General features: G+C 39.1%; 1 protein-coding gene across 4 annotated transcripts in view; it reads left to right on the top strand.

Moving 5' to 3' along the window:
• pcdh17 (protocadherin 17) overlaps positions 1-14,100 on the top strand; it is an 87,184-nt gene that overhangs the window by 53,773 nt on the left and 19,311 nt on the right. The gene's annotated exons all lie outside the window — the stretch shown is intronic.

Consider the following 14,100-nt stretch of genomic DNA (forward strand, 5'->3'; position numbering starts at 1 on the left):
AGTGTTATTGGGGATGCTAACCGAGCGCCATAGGTCTTGAGAAAGTTGTTTACGCTTTATCAACAGGAAAATGCTTTCATAATCAACACGTTCTGACTTCTGGGAATAGGAATGTACAAAGCATTTAGACAATTGTTATTTTGGTTTTAAATGAGGATTTTTTGACAGAATAATTTCAGTTATATTGAAACAAAAAACGTCCATGCCTCAGTTTACTTGTCAGACTGTGTTGAAACAAAAGCTTCACATTGACAAAACCAAGATTAAATCAAGGCTTAGAAAACAATGAATAAAAACTGCCATTTTCATTTAAAAACACACCTTTTGTGAATTAATTTTAAAATAATAGCTAAGCCAAGTCCAAACTGTACGCTCCATATTCAACCTTGGCCTCCATCAGCTGAAAAAGTGTAGTAAATGATCCTTCAAAACCTTCAAAACAATGTTAGAATCTGTCTACACATAAGGAGTTAAAAGGCACCTTTAGTGTCAGCAGTGGATGAAAAACGGCCCATAACCAAATGTCAGTGTATTAGTCTTGGGCTTTAAGAGCAGGTGTGTGTGGAGCCTCACAGAAAGCACACAAAACATGAACAACACAACACAACTCTATCACGCAATGAAAGGAATAGAAATATTTGCACTTGATACAGATCTTTTGTCAAGCCGGGATCAGGCAGGACAGCAACACTTATCGAGAAGTTATTACCTGAATTATTTTGTAAGGGCTGTTTCTGTGTTTTGTTGCATTATTACAGCAGATTTTCTCTTTTGTTAAGGTGGTTTTCCATTTGCATCATCTCTTAGATGCATTTGAATAAGTTGGATTTAATGCCTCATTTGTGTCTGTAATAAGGCTCGTAGAGGGAGAAAGAGAGAGAGCGTGAGAGGGGAGGGAGGGCCAGGCAGTTTGATGAGTTTGCATATATCCTATTTACATTTCACACACAGACTCTGCTTGCAGTAAACACACTAGTAACCTACGTTAGATAGAAAATAGACTAGCAGAGGCGTGACAAGTAACCGGAATAAAACGAAACCAACCTAACTCGCCCTGCAACGCAGCACTTTCTTTGCTCGGTTAGAGAAGTCCAGGAGGAGAAGAAAGAGCCTGTTATTACCTTTCAATCATTCTTTTTTCCTATAGCCGTAAATCTCTGTGAATTCAGTACGTACGTATTAGCACTTCAGATGAACTTTGTGAGTCCTGCAATGCCTGGGGAGTTAAATATAGCTTTTAAATTAACCCTTTGTCTGTGGAGGTGTAAAACGCACGCATTAGATGTGAGTCAGTTAAATTACGAAAGAATTGCTCAAGGTAAGAAATGTTTCAAAGGTTGTAATCTGGACAGTGTTTGTAAAATTGACAACTCCACGCGTACTTTTCACTCTGTAGTGGTTCTGGCCTGAAGAGCTTGAATTTATTCTGGCCTGAGTTAGTTCAAAAACTGTGTCCAGATGACTAACTCTGAAACCTTTTCTACTGTGCATACATCACCTGACACATTGTAGTTTGTTCATTGTTATGACAGTAGCAATAAAAGAAGTGCCTATGGTAACTTTTGACCGTTTTTTGTATTGGATATTTTCATGGGCGGAGCTAGGCTATAACACAGTGACCTCAAAATGTCAACAACAACATATTATTCCCGTGACTGATATGGATATTAGCTTTTTTAAATGGAATTATTTTCTGTTTCTCCTATTTTTTTAACATAAATTTTCATTTTTTGAGTGTATATACAAACAATAGCTAGAGAGAAAAGACAAAATAAGAGTTTAATAACAGACCAGCAGAGTTTATTTGTAGAGCACAATTCAAACACAAAGTAATTCAAAGAACCTTACTGAACAAAACATATTTGGTTTGGGAGTTGATATTTATATTTACTACAATCAATTACAAGATTTTTTTACAAGACTAGAATAAGTTTTGCATGTTTTCCACAAATTCAAAAGAGACAGAAAGCCAAACTTTGCCCCTGTGTTTCTCCATGTGCCTCTGAAAGCCCTGTGCCTGACTCTGTAGTATTTGCAGAGCTAGAATTAAGAAGCTCAAACGGATGCGGGGATATTTTGAGATTAAAACGCAGGTGTGAGATCAATGCTTTGTAAATTCTCTGCACCCTCGACTCCGCTACGTAGCCGAGTTCGTCTGCCCTGCACAGACGGAAAACGTGTGCGACTGAGGCTGCTTTGTTTACTCGCTCTGACTATGGAACCATGGTATTTAAACCACAGGCACGTATGGGACTTCCAAAATGTGTGCGTTTAACTGAATTCTAATTTTATTTCAAGCAAGTGAGCAAGAATATGAAGCTAACTTAATTTTACATAATTGCATTTAAATGTACAGGTTAAAACTGTTTTTTTTTTTTTTTTTGGCACAATGTTAAAGACACATTTACTTTGCTTGTGCTTCTGGGGTGGATTAGTAATGTTATGCAATACATGCTTAAAAGCTGTTTTGGCTCAGACTAGGCTTCAATAAATGGTAAATGGTTTGATAACGTTTAAAAAAATCTATCGTCATCGTTCATTATCTATCGCTCATTCACTTTTTTTAATATTCCTATTAGTGCTGCCACAATGCTACAATGTTATAAAGTGTATAGACATTTGACCAACATCGAGCACAATAGACCATTTGATACCACAGTAATATAAAGTTGACACATTTTAAACACTATAATCTATTTTCATCATGTGATCAAATTAGTTCTGAGATAGATCAAGGCCCTCAATTTGTGAAAGGTCAACATTTCTTTTGTTTATTTGCCATTTGCCAGTATCAATACTTGCTCAATTTAATATCTAGTTTTTATAAAAATAGTTTTAGTATCTAGGTAAACATGTTTGACAATTGTACCAGAGATACACTTTTTAATTAATAATATACCGTATTTTCGAGTACAAGTCGCACCAGCCAAAAAATGCATAATAGAGAAGAAAAAAAACATATATAAGTTGCACTGGAGTGTGAAATAAACAAATAATATCACATATAAGTCGCACTGAAATATAAGTATATAAGTATAAGTCGCACCCCGGCCAAAACTGTGAAAAAAGGTGCAACTAGTAGTCCGGAAAAGACGGTATATGTATGGCCTTTTGGTCCTTCAGTGTAACTTGTATGATATTCCTCTATTCTTCTCCTCAGCCGCACTCAGATCTTGTAGAAGCCTCAGTGACTCTGTTGTCGTTGTCTACTTGAAGTGCGCCCGCCGCTCGGCTCCAGCCTGTGCTCTCAGTGGGTGCCGCGTGTCGTCCGGAGCAACAGTGGGGTGGACACTACAGAGCAGATTATAATGATACAGAACAGTGTAGGGGCTGGACCCGCGCCACCTCTCCGCCATCTGTCCCCCGTCCACTCACTCTTATGTGCCGTTTGGGCTTCTTCTCACAACCTGTTTATCATCGCTCGCAGCTCCAGACATTTGCAATATGTTAGAAAAAAGAGCGAGGAATTCGGTTTGCTCACAGAGATTTATTTTTGTAGAGGCTCACTATCTAACTTTTATGATCGTCTGCCACCTGCTTCATGGAGATGTCACTGCTTTGCCAAGAATGTTCCACAGTATGGTATTGAACTTTTCTTATTTTGCATTGATTCAATGACATACGATAAGATAAGATAATCAGGTCTTAATATTGCTGTTGAATCCTTGGAAAAATCCAATGTTTCCAATAAAGTCACACTGTGGAACATTTCTGGCAGCAGTAACATTACAAGGAAGCAATTAGTTGGCTCCAGCAGAAAAGGCACAAATTGAACATTTATTAAGGTCAGTAAATGTTGCCTTTCTCAGTCTAAAGGCCAATTCATGCTTTAGAAGACGTTTGTTCTTGCACCTAGAGCTGTAAGAACAAAATGTTCTGCAGTTCTTGACACATCGACTGAGCAGAACCTTTGTTATGTCAGACATTTGTGCTATGATTTTTTATTTTTCAAAGTGGGTGTCGCCATTTGTAAATTTCTGTCTTTTTTTGTGAAAAAAATAATTTTGATAAGCCATTTTGATAAACATGATGATTGATAACAATTGTGAAACATGTGTTGCTACTGTAATCTCCATAGCAACAACATAGCAACCGTTGTTCACGGTGGGAGGGGCATAGAGCGGTTCAGCACCAAAACTTATGAAATGTCGTTTTATACTGTCTAAAAGATCAGAGTCTAAAAGAAGTTTGAACAAACTTCTTTTAGACTCTGGTCTTTTCTTCAACCTTAAAAGCATTTTGTTACATTAGCTAATTTGAGCCAACATGAGAAAATAGTAGGTTATACAATATATGTTTCCCTTTTTAATTGCGTTTAGCGTTTCAGGGTTCATAATTAGTGACATTTTTTTCTCTTTCGCTCCCAATTACACAAAGCCAGCTGGTCCTGTTTAGGCTGAATAATGGGGAGTGTTCCATCTTTTAAAATGTACATCAGCGATATAGTGTGTTCATTGTATAGGACACATTATTTATTGCGACAATCTCGCTCCCAGATTGTTAGATCAATTTTGCAGTCAGCTACAAACAGACCAAATGACTGCTGCGTTAGCCCTGCCACAATGCAACGTTTGACGAAAATTGCCATTGACAGTGAATTGAGCCCAACTTGGTTAAGACACTGTAGAAGCAATTGCCCTTTTTTTGTCCAGAATGCTTCCCGTAGCGGATATGAATGTGGATTTGTGGCACCCGAGGGCATTGTTTCCCCGTGTTGGAGCGCATCAGGAAGCACAGAGATGGATGGCGCTGTCCCGTCCGAGGCATCATGACTTTGAGCCATAACTAGCGATGTCCTCTCATCCGCAGCCTGCAGCGCTAAAGATAATGGAGCCAGTTGAAGAAAAGAGGAATAGTAGTAAAACAAAAAGATTTTAACCGTGAGAGCTGATAGGTTAATATGGATTGTCATAGTGAAAGGAAAAAGACCAGAAGTAATGGGGATGTGGGTGTTATGTTTAGGGGCTATGAAAGATATGTTTGAACCATAAATTGTTTCAAACTGTAGAAGTAGAAGTTCAGTACTTTAGTTAATTTTCCTTCATATAAAAAAAAAAAATGTTCTTTTGTATCTTTTATACAAAAAATATATATTATATTATTCAGATATTATTTATTAAAAAATAAAAATAGAAACTTGAGTGTAAGGTAATATTTTAGCACTTTTGGGTTTAATTTCACAGCCGCTTCATATTATGTGCAAAACTTGGCACCAACACATTTATCAGCCAATTTTAACTAATGTTTCATGGATTCCCATAATATTCGTGCTAAATAATCAGTCATCATTCATGTAAAAAAAAAAAAATATATATATATATATATATATATATCTTGACTTTCATTTTTGTCAATATTGCCTACACCTAATTCCTACAGACCTACAGACCTGATTAATTTTCGGTTCGTTGCATTTAGCACACATTAGATTCAGTGATGACTTAACTGATTTTGGCTGTGGAGTTTTCAATCTTTGTTTTTATAATACAATGCAATACTCAGTTTATTAAGTACATTTCTGTGTGAACTCCCAGAAGCCTGTGGTTTTGTGAATTGACATAAATGGCTAAATCATGGAGAAGCCTATTAGTTTTGACACATTTTTGACACATTTCTTCTATTCAATGCATATTCTTTCAAATACCATACCAAATAATGACCCCCCAATGTCCCAACCCTTTTTATGCCTATATATAACATACCATATATAAAACCATTTTGATTTTTTAGCATGCCCAATCGACTGGTGTCTTTCGGTTCGCAAAGACCAAATCCCAGCGGTGCTGCTCAGCGAATAGGTGTCTGGATAGATCAAGGAAAGAAATGTGGAAACAGCTTGACTCACACTAAAGTGATAAGGGCGAATAGATTTGAGGTGGAAGGACGGATGGAGTGATGGATAAAGCGGGGCGGGCCAGCGGGCAGCCTCTGTGGGGGATTGGCTTAAGAAGCATGGTGCTCGGGCCCCCCATGGTCTCCCTAAGCCACCAGTTCAAATTCAAAAGAAAGCATGTCAACCTAAACGCACAAAGACATGCCTTCGCTGTCGCATGTGCCAGCCAAATAAATGACATTAGCCTGGCCCTATAGCTGTAGTTAAGACGGAACAAGTTGTACTGCTATATATATGCTGCGTGGTGTCTTATTATGAGTATATCAAACAGGAGTGTGACATGATTGGCTCTGCTCCGATGCCTCGCTCTGACAGAGATGGAGAGGGTCGCTCTGTGTTTTGGTTTGCTGCTTGACGACCGTGTGGCAGCTCGAGTGTTTTTTTTCCTCGATAACCCCTGGTTTGTAACTTTTTGATCCTGCTAAATTAAGATAAGGGGCTTGGTTAATTAAACTGTCGCATGGCAATACCTTGAGGAATTGCGAGGCCAACACAGTTTTAATTGGGAAGCTGCCTTGTGTGGCGACGGATGCCTGCTTTCTCATTGGAGGAGCGGAGGGGTCTTGGCATCTTGAAAAAAGGAATTGAAATGATCAACTAATGGGGGTAGTTATATTATAAGCAACATGTTTTTAGGTTTGATCTTGTAGAAAAGCTCTTTTGGTTGGACAGGACTCTCTGACAGAGCGTGTGGACATGACTAGGACAGAGCAGGACTTCAAGGTTAAGCATAATCAAATTGAAATGGCTACATTTAGCAAATCACAACAGCTGCAAGTAATACAATGTTCTGTCCGGGGAACAAACTGTCCATTATTTATGGTTGCCTGGAAAGTCCAGTGTGAGGTATCTCCATATTTGTATATGGATAATCTAATCAGATGACCGTGATTGACAGGTGGATTATCCAGTCAGGGAGACGTGGTCCATCTGATTCAAAACAAACATGGTTTAGGAGGAAAAAAGAAATAAAAACTATCATAGGGACTGGAAAACATCACAGATTTCTGTAGAATCAATGAGTGAAGAATAAAATGCTCATGTTTCACACGTTTCACAGAAATAAATGAATGTGATAGCACGGTTTTGGCTCGCTTGATTTCATAAAGAATTGAAGTGTGTATTCTGGATCCCAAGATCACGGGGCTCCTATAGGCATACGATGTGTAGTATTTTAGTTTAATACAGTTATAGTTTGCAGTAGACCTCTACAAACGTACAAACATGTGTAGTGTTATATTTTAGTATTCTCTCAAAATATTGCTCCTGGTTCAAATTCCAAATAATAAATTGCGAATCTCATCTCATACACTTACATTTTTACAAAATGATTAATGTTATTATGTTGGTAACAAGAGTTTAGAGCTATTAGAGTAGCCAGAGATAATCCAAAAATGAGATTTGTAGATGTAATACAAATAAGATAAAACAACCGGACGTGGTTTGTGAACAAAGAGGATGCTGAGGTTTGGGTTAATGTTTAGAAATGACCCCATGAAACCAAACCCAGTATTCATGGCCCTAACAGCAGCCTGTGTTATTCTCAGCCCATTGTGGTGGTGTGTTAGTTACAATACAGGCCCCCAAAGCCCAGTGGACGATGTCAGCAAGCTTAAGATGCATCTGTAATTACCAGCAGCCAATTAACAGCTGACCTCACCATCCCACCTCAAACCGCAACACAGATCTATTATGGAGATTTTAACAGGCTGCAGTGTAAACAACTGTGTGATGGAGCCTTATAAAGTACTTACAGTGTTACCTATTTGTTTCGGGTTTGGGAGAATGGAAAGGTGTACAGGTCTGGTAAAACGAAGGTCAAATCTGTTATGGACCAACCAATTAAAGCCTGGGTAAGAACAAAAATTGTCTTTGAATATGAATACAAAAAATACAGTATGGACAGATTGTAGCAGTGGAGCGGAATTGTTAAATATAGATCTAAAGTCTGCACATATCTTAATACTACAATTGTCAAAATGATTTATTACATTTACTGAAGATTGAATAATATGGGCCATTTGTCAGCATCACTACGTGGAGAAAATCCTTTTATCACAGGAATCACAATAGTAGAAAAGGTTTCAAATGAATCACAATGACATTAAATATTACAATATATCTATTCATGGGTTTCAGCTTCCTGTTTGTATATGATATTTTCATTGGTTTTTTCCACCCATTCAAAAGATAATATTTGGTTTTCAATGGCTGATTGATACAGCAACGGTGCCAGATTTTCATCACTCTAAAACTAATGAATATTTCCTCAATGGGTTCATTTTTAACGGCACATAAAGTGGAGGGAATACAGCCTGGGGAGTTTTTAGCTCCTGCTTTGGGGCGGGCAATCTGACCGAGAACCTTTTGATAACACAGCATGTAGCCTCTAACACTGCCTTTGTTGTACAATCTTTGACATTCCTTCTTAGACATGGCACTTTTATGAATGTCTTGCGCCTTGTTTAGAAGATCAGATGTAAATGTAGATGATGTTACCTTATCAACTACAAGCCTTATTAACAAGCCTCGTAAATGTCTTCACTGGTGCTTGTCATTGTCTGTTATAATTAGCAACAGCCTGGGGCCCCTCTTCTGGCGCGTTGAACACAGTTGTCCATCTGTCCCTGAAGGAGACGGAGGAATCTGCCTGATGAACTCCAGTTGATTGAAAGCGGGCACGTGGCTGAGGTCCCCCACTCTCCTCATGGGCTCCCAAGAGCGGATCAGAGAGGATGAAGTTTTGAGCTGGGGGATAATCTACTTCCCTTGACTGTGATAATGCTGCTCAGGAGGAGTGAGGAGAGGCGCCGGGCTCCACGTTGGCGCTCGAAGGGAGAGATGGGCAAACAATAGTGGAGTGAGTGAATGTAGAGCATGCTCTATGATGGCAACCGCATTATCTCGTTTGCTTTTTGAGCTGAGGAATTTTAATTTACTCTTGTTGATTATGAATTAATGCACATATTTACCTGACAGAGAAATTACATCAATTAAATCAGAGCCGCATCTCATTTATTGTGCCTGGTTAGAGGAGAAATGGTTGTGAAATTGCATGTAACTGTATGCTGCAATGTGGATGTCATATTCAGTTTCAGAGATAGATTTTGAAACATGCCTGAGAGCTTAGGCTTTGGTGAATCTCATTTGAGTTTGGAGTGGTGTTGCTGGTCATGCTCTCCTGCCACCCTGATCCCTGTCTGGTGCTGCTGTCCAGCTGTTTCATCAGCCCGACAAGTGGTTCAGGAAACTCCCTCATTGTTCACTGACCAATCACAAACACACCAGAACGCTGTCAACCAGCATTTTATGCTCAGTGGTTTGCATTTGTGTGCACCTGTGGTTGGGTTGCAGGGCAGGGGCTGCAGCCGCATCATAGGGGCCCAGGGGAGAGGGCAGTGGGGTGGAAAGGCAGTCAGGGACAGGATTAGGTTGTCTTTCTGTCTGTCTGTTGTGGAGATTAAAGGCAAGAGATTCATGGTGAGTTGTTTCCTCATTTTCCATGTGTTTTTCTCCAAACGCATCAGAGGACAGCTGAGCCTCAGCAGAAGGATTTGCATTTTAGTAATTTACATGAAGTCATCGGAGCTTGAGGCGTACGGTCATGTGTTCATGCCGTGGCTCTGCCAGGCCGGACAATTTCCAGTTGTATTTAAGGTCCTGATATTCCAAAGAGTGTGAAAAATGTATTGGTTTATTATTGCACATTTTCTGGGGCTTCTAAGAACAACACATCTACGAGGCAATATACATTCTATTTGGCAGATTGAGTTCATGTGTCGCCACACATGTCTCCTAAGAGAAGAGAGAATAAAACACTTGTTTAGACCATCTTCAGACATGTCTGAAAAGCTGCTCTCTCTGAATACTTCTGCTGCAGCCACCTGGACTGCTAACGCTGTGCAGTTCCAAATTTACTGGAATGCTCCAAATTACACTGAGCGCTGAGTGGCTAACAGCATGTTGCAGCACAGTATCATGGCGGTCCGACAGAGGAGCCTCTAGAATGGAGAATGGTTCTCTGCAGTGCAGTCTGTGAATGGTATCAGTGCAGTGTTTGTGGGTGTGAGTGTGTGTGTCCAGGCCTCTGGAGTCCATTAATCCCAAATCTAACAGACTTACTGCAGAGGCAGGCTTTGATGTGAGCTCAATCCCTCTCCGGAATAATGGATGCAGCTTCCATATTTGCCTATTTTTTTGTTGTCAGGACTGCATTGTTTTATTTCTCTGCACACAAGTCTGGATTTTCCAGCTGGACAGGTGGCTGTGCTGTTATGAGTTTGTTTACAGCTCAGGTGTTTTTGACTTCTCCTCTGATCTGTAATTTTACATCTCTGAGCTCTTTTAATCCCATTCTTATCTTGTGTAAACCTCCTAATCTTTGACCCTAATCTTAAACCAGCACATAGCATCACCAGGGCGGCCGGACTTGTTTTTCCCACCTCACATCCATGCATGTCAAGAGTGAACCTTGAAGCCTTTAGGTGTCCACTCCCATGAGGTCTTTACTCCTGCATTTTTCTGTGTACGTGTGTTTCACCGCTTTATCCTCTGGGTGAACCAGGCTTATTTTAAATCTTGCACTCGTAGCCCAGTCTCCAGAGTGAAACAGATGGAGAGGCAAAGAAAGCATAAATGAGATAGTAAGATGGAAAACGCATTTCTATTTGAAATGATTATCCCCCCTGATGGGCAGACTAATAGAGCGTTATTGCATTTCCGTCAGATTCTCTTAATCTAATCACCCCTTATAAACAGATGAACCAGGGAGTGTGTTTATCCATACAGAGACACAAGCAACCAATGTCTAGACAGCAAACACCAATTTGGCTGGGGCGCGAAGGAACATCAATGCTAAAGCAATGCCGCTGAAACACGAGGCCTGATGGGCACGGCGCGGGGGAGATGGCAGTGACAGACAGATAAGAGTCCAAGGATGCAGAGGAGGAGATGGAGCAGAGGTGGACAGGGGCCAGCGTGGCTAATACATCCAGAGAGTTCAGTTGGCTCGGTAAACGTGTTAGACCTCGGGGCGGGGAGCGAAAACCATCTACTAGCCTGGCTCTCTCCACCTTTCCACTTAGCCTCCACTCAGCACCGGCCATATCCTGAGGGGAGCTCCACTGCGGGCTCCATCGGCAACGTTGATCAAACGCCTTAATGCTAAAGTGTATAGGTTTCTTAGACCGTGATTCGTTTCATGAGTGTGCATGTGCTGGAGGGGGATTTGAATATGCGTCTTCGCACTTGTATCACACAGTTTGTATGCGGAAAGGGCAGCTCTATTTATTGTCAAGTGCGCCGTGACGATTGTGATGCCACTGGTTTCAAGAGGAGCTGCAGCATTACTTGTGATCATTTGGAAATCACAATTGGTTTAGCGCTTTTGCCATTTAGTATTCGCTCAAATTCAGATCCTCAAAACGCCAAAATTTGCCGTGTAATTGAAATTGTTTCCAAAATTGTTGAGCCACACTTGTACTGCAATTGTACTCTCTTCTATTCTATTCACAAGCTGCGCTTTTATTGTACTTTGAGAGAGGAATGCAAGTTTTAGAAAGTTCATTTTTCGATGGTGTTCAAGGAGTTTCCCTGAACTGGCAAACCATTTAAAAAGAATCTGAAATCTAAAATCTTTTGTACCACGACTTTGAAAATCGCTGGCACTCTAAATCCGTTTATTTCTTGTCAATTGTAATTCAGAACAATGATTATATGAGTTTTTGGAGGTCGTTTGAGTTCATGGGCCGGGTATAAAGCTCTCTCTTACCCCTCGATTGCATTCGTGTAAGACAAGAACAAAACACCACAGGATCTCAGGGGTTTTAGGAGAAATGCACTGGATTTGGCTGTGTGTCTCTCCCCAAACAAAAATAGACTCCATGCTACGCTGCGCCGCTCTCCAGAAGAATGTGGGGACGAAAATTCCTAATTGTGTCTTTGCTGTCAGATCGTGCAATTAAAAAGAAGGCAGAAAAATAATTGCAGCTAATTGCAGCCCTATAAGGAATGTTTTACCTGACCTTGCTTATAGTAATATCTTTAAAAGTATTATTTTGTCACAATAAAACATTTGTCAGTTTTGTTAAGACTTTTTTTTTAAAGATAGCTATTTTTAATTGTATCTGATTTGAACAATTTGTTTTGGACGCTGATGCTGATAATATTGTTTTTGTATTAAATGGAGTATTGTCTGTTCATCAGGGGTGGAATGTATTGACGAAAATGTATCTCTCAATATTTTTGGAGTATCCCAAATATTCCGTCAATTTAACTGAAATGAGTTCAAACGTATTAAATGAGGTTTAATCAGACAGTTGTAGCTGTAGAATTATCACTAAAGTGCAGAAATAGCACCTTTTACCTTTCCAACATACAGTTTTTCATTATTATTGTTTCTTTTCCTCTATATTTAAATAGAGGAATATTTAATTTGATTTTGTTTACCTCTGCATGTAAAAAAATAATGATTCTTAAGCTTGACAAGTACACGTTTATATTGTGTCATCCACATTTTGCCCACACATCCTAATATTTACTGAGCTCTTTTGTCAAAACCACAAATACATATTTGTTTTATCTCATATTCTTGTTATCTCTTCACTTTGGCATTTGGTTGCTTTGTAATCGCCTCCATCGCTCAATATCGTGGAGCTTGTAGATTAAGATCAACAGCTGACGTGGTAAGAAAATCCCGTGTTCTACTCTAGTATATTGTTGTCTCTGTATTAGTTGTGTTTCCAGGAGACAGAGAATCAGCCGCTCTTCCCACTAATCCGGCTGAAGCGCTGCACACGACCATGATTACTTCCACAAATACGACACCCTGAGTCTTCAAATCCCTTTGTTCAAAACAGAAAGTGATTTCGTTTATGCCACAGCCCTGTTGTGTAACCAGATCTTGTTATTTTATGGATTTTCTGAATAAAGTCTTAATAATAATACTAGTAGTCATAATAACGCTATGATGTTTTTGCCTCTGGTTTAGGCCAAGGCCACAGTTTTCAGGGCGTCAAATCCAATCATTTTATTACAAGATTTTTCGGATGTGCTGTTGGAAATCTCATCATTAGAGAGCGGGGGAAATGTAAAAACTAGAGCGAAAGTGGCACTTCAAAAGAAAACCCCTTTGTCATTCGGCAACAAAAGGGTCCTCTCCGTCCGTCTTAATGGGCTGTTTTAAGACAGTTTCTCCCTTCTCTTAAAGACGGGGTTTTGGTAATGAGCGAGTTTCCCTTGGCTTAATTTTTAATCCCTCAACCCCTTTTCATTGTGTGTTGTATTTCATAGACTTCAATGGTTTCACTCAATGGGTCTTTTTCAGAAGTGTCATTTGGTGGATTTCACCCGAACAGGAAATATCAAAGGAAACTGTCACATGAAATTATACAAATAAAATACATGTGATTATCTACTGTGGAATTAGAAAAGTCTCCCAAAGTTACGGGTAAAATGTTACTTTGCTGAAATGTTGATGTGTGACGCAGTGAGAAGATACTACAATCTCAATACTAAGAATAGAGCCGATACTTGATACTGATTTCAATACATTAATTCATTTTTAACGCAAAATAATGGTCCTTTCTTTATGTTACCATAAGGTCACTATACTATTTCATAAAAATCATTGTAAAAAATATTCAAGAAAGGTCTAATTTTGTCCTGTTAATGTGACTTTTTGCAGCGTTTATAATTGCACAGTAAACTATAGTTTTAGTAGCAATTATGATCTGATGTTTTATACTGTAACAACACTAGTTTCTGTTTTATTGTTGTCTTCAATAATACCTATTTCATAAAAGGTTGCTGCTAGTCCTCTGTGTCTTTTATTAGTTTAAATGTATTTTACTTGTTATTTTATGGTTTTATGATTTGCCTTAATATGATTTGACCTGTTTTATTACTTTGGGCTAGTCCCAAGAGAGATGAAATTGAGCACTTATAACACCTGTTTTACTATTGTTTTGTGTTTGTGCAGCACTTTGGAAGCCGTTTCTGTTTATAAAATTACCTGTATAAATGAAGTGGAATTGAATTTTAAAAAAGGGCAGATTATTTGTGTGAGAGAGAAAGTAACATTCCTGCATTTACAGTATTCTGTGGGTTAATTTTACAGTTCACTTGAGTGTTTGACATTTACAAGGACATTTTAGCACATTTCTGATTGTAATTATGTTAAAATATCATCATCGAGCTAATCCAAACAA

Source organism: Eucyclogobius newberryi, unplaced genomic scaffold (genome assembly GCF_026437365.1).
Source record: "Eucyclogobius newberryi isolate DKJ021-1_F unplaced genomic scaffold, fEucNew1.0.hap1 SCAF_5, whole genome shotgun sequence".
In the NCBI taxonomy this organism is placed as follows: Eukaryota; Metazoa; Chordata; class Actinopteri; order Gobiiformes; family Gobiidae; genus Eucyclogobius; species Eucyclogobius newberryi.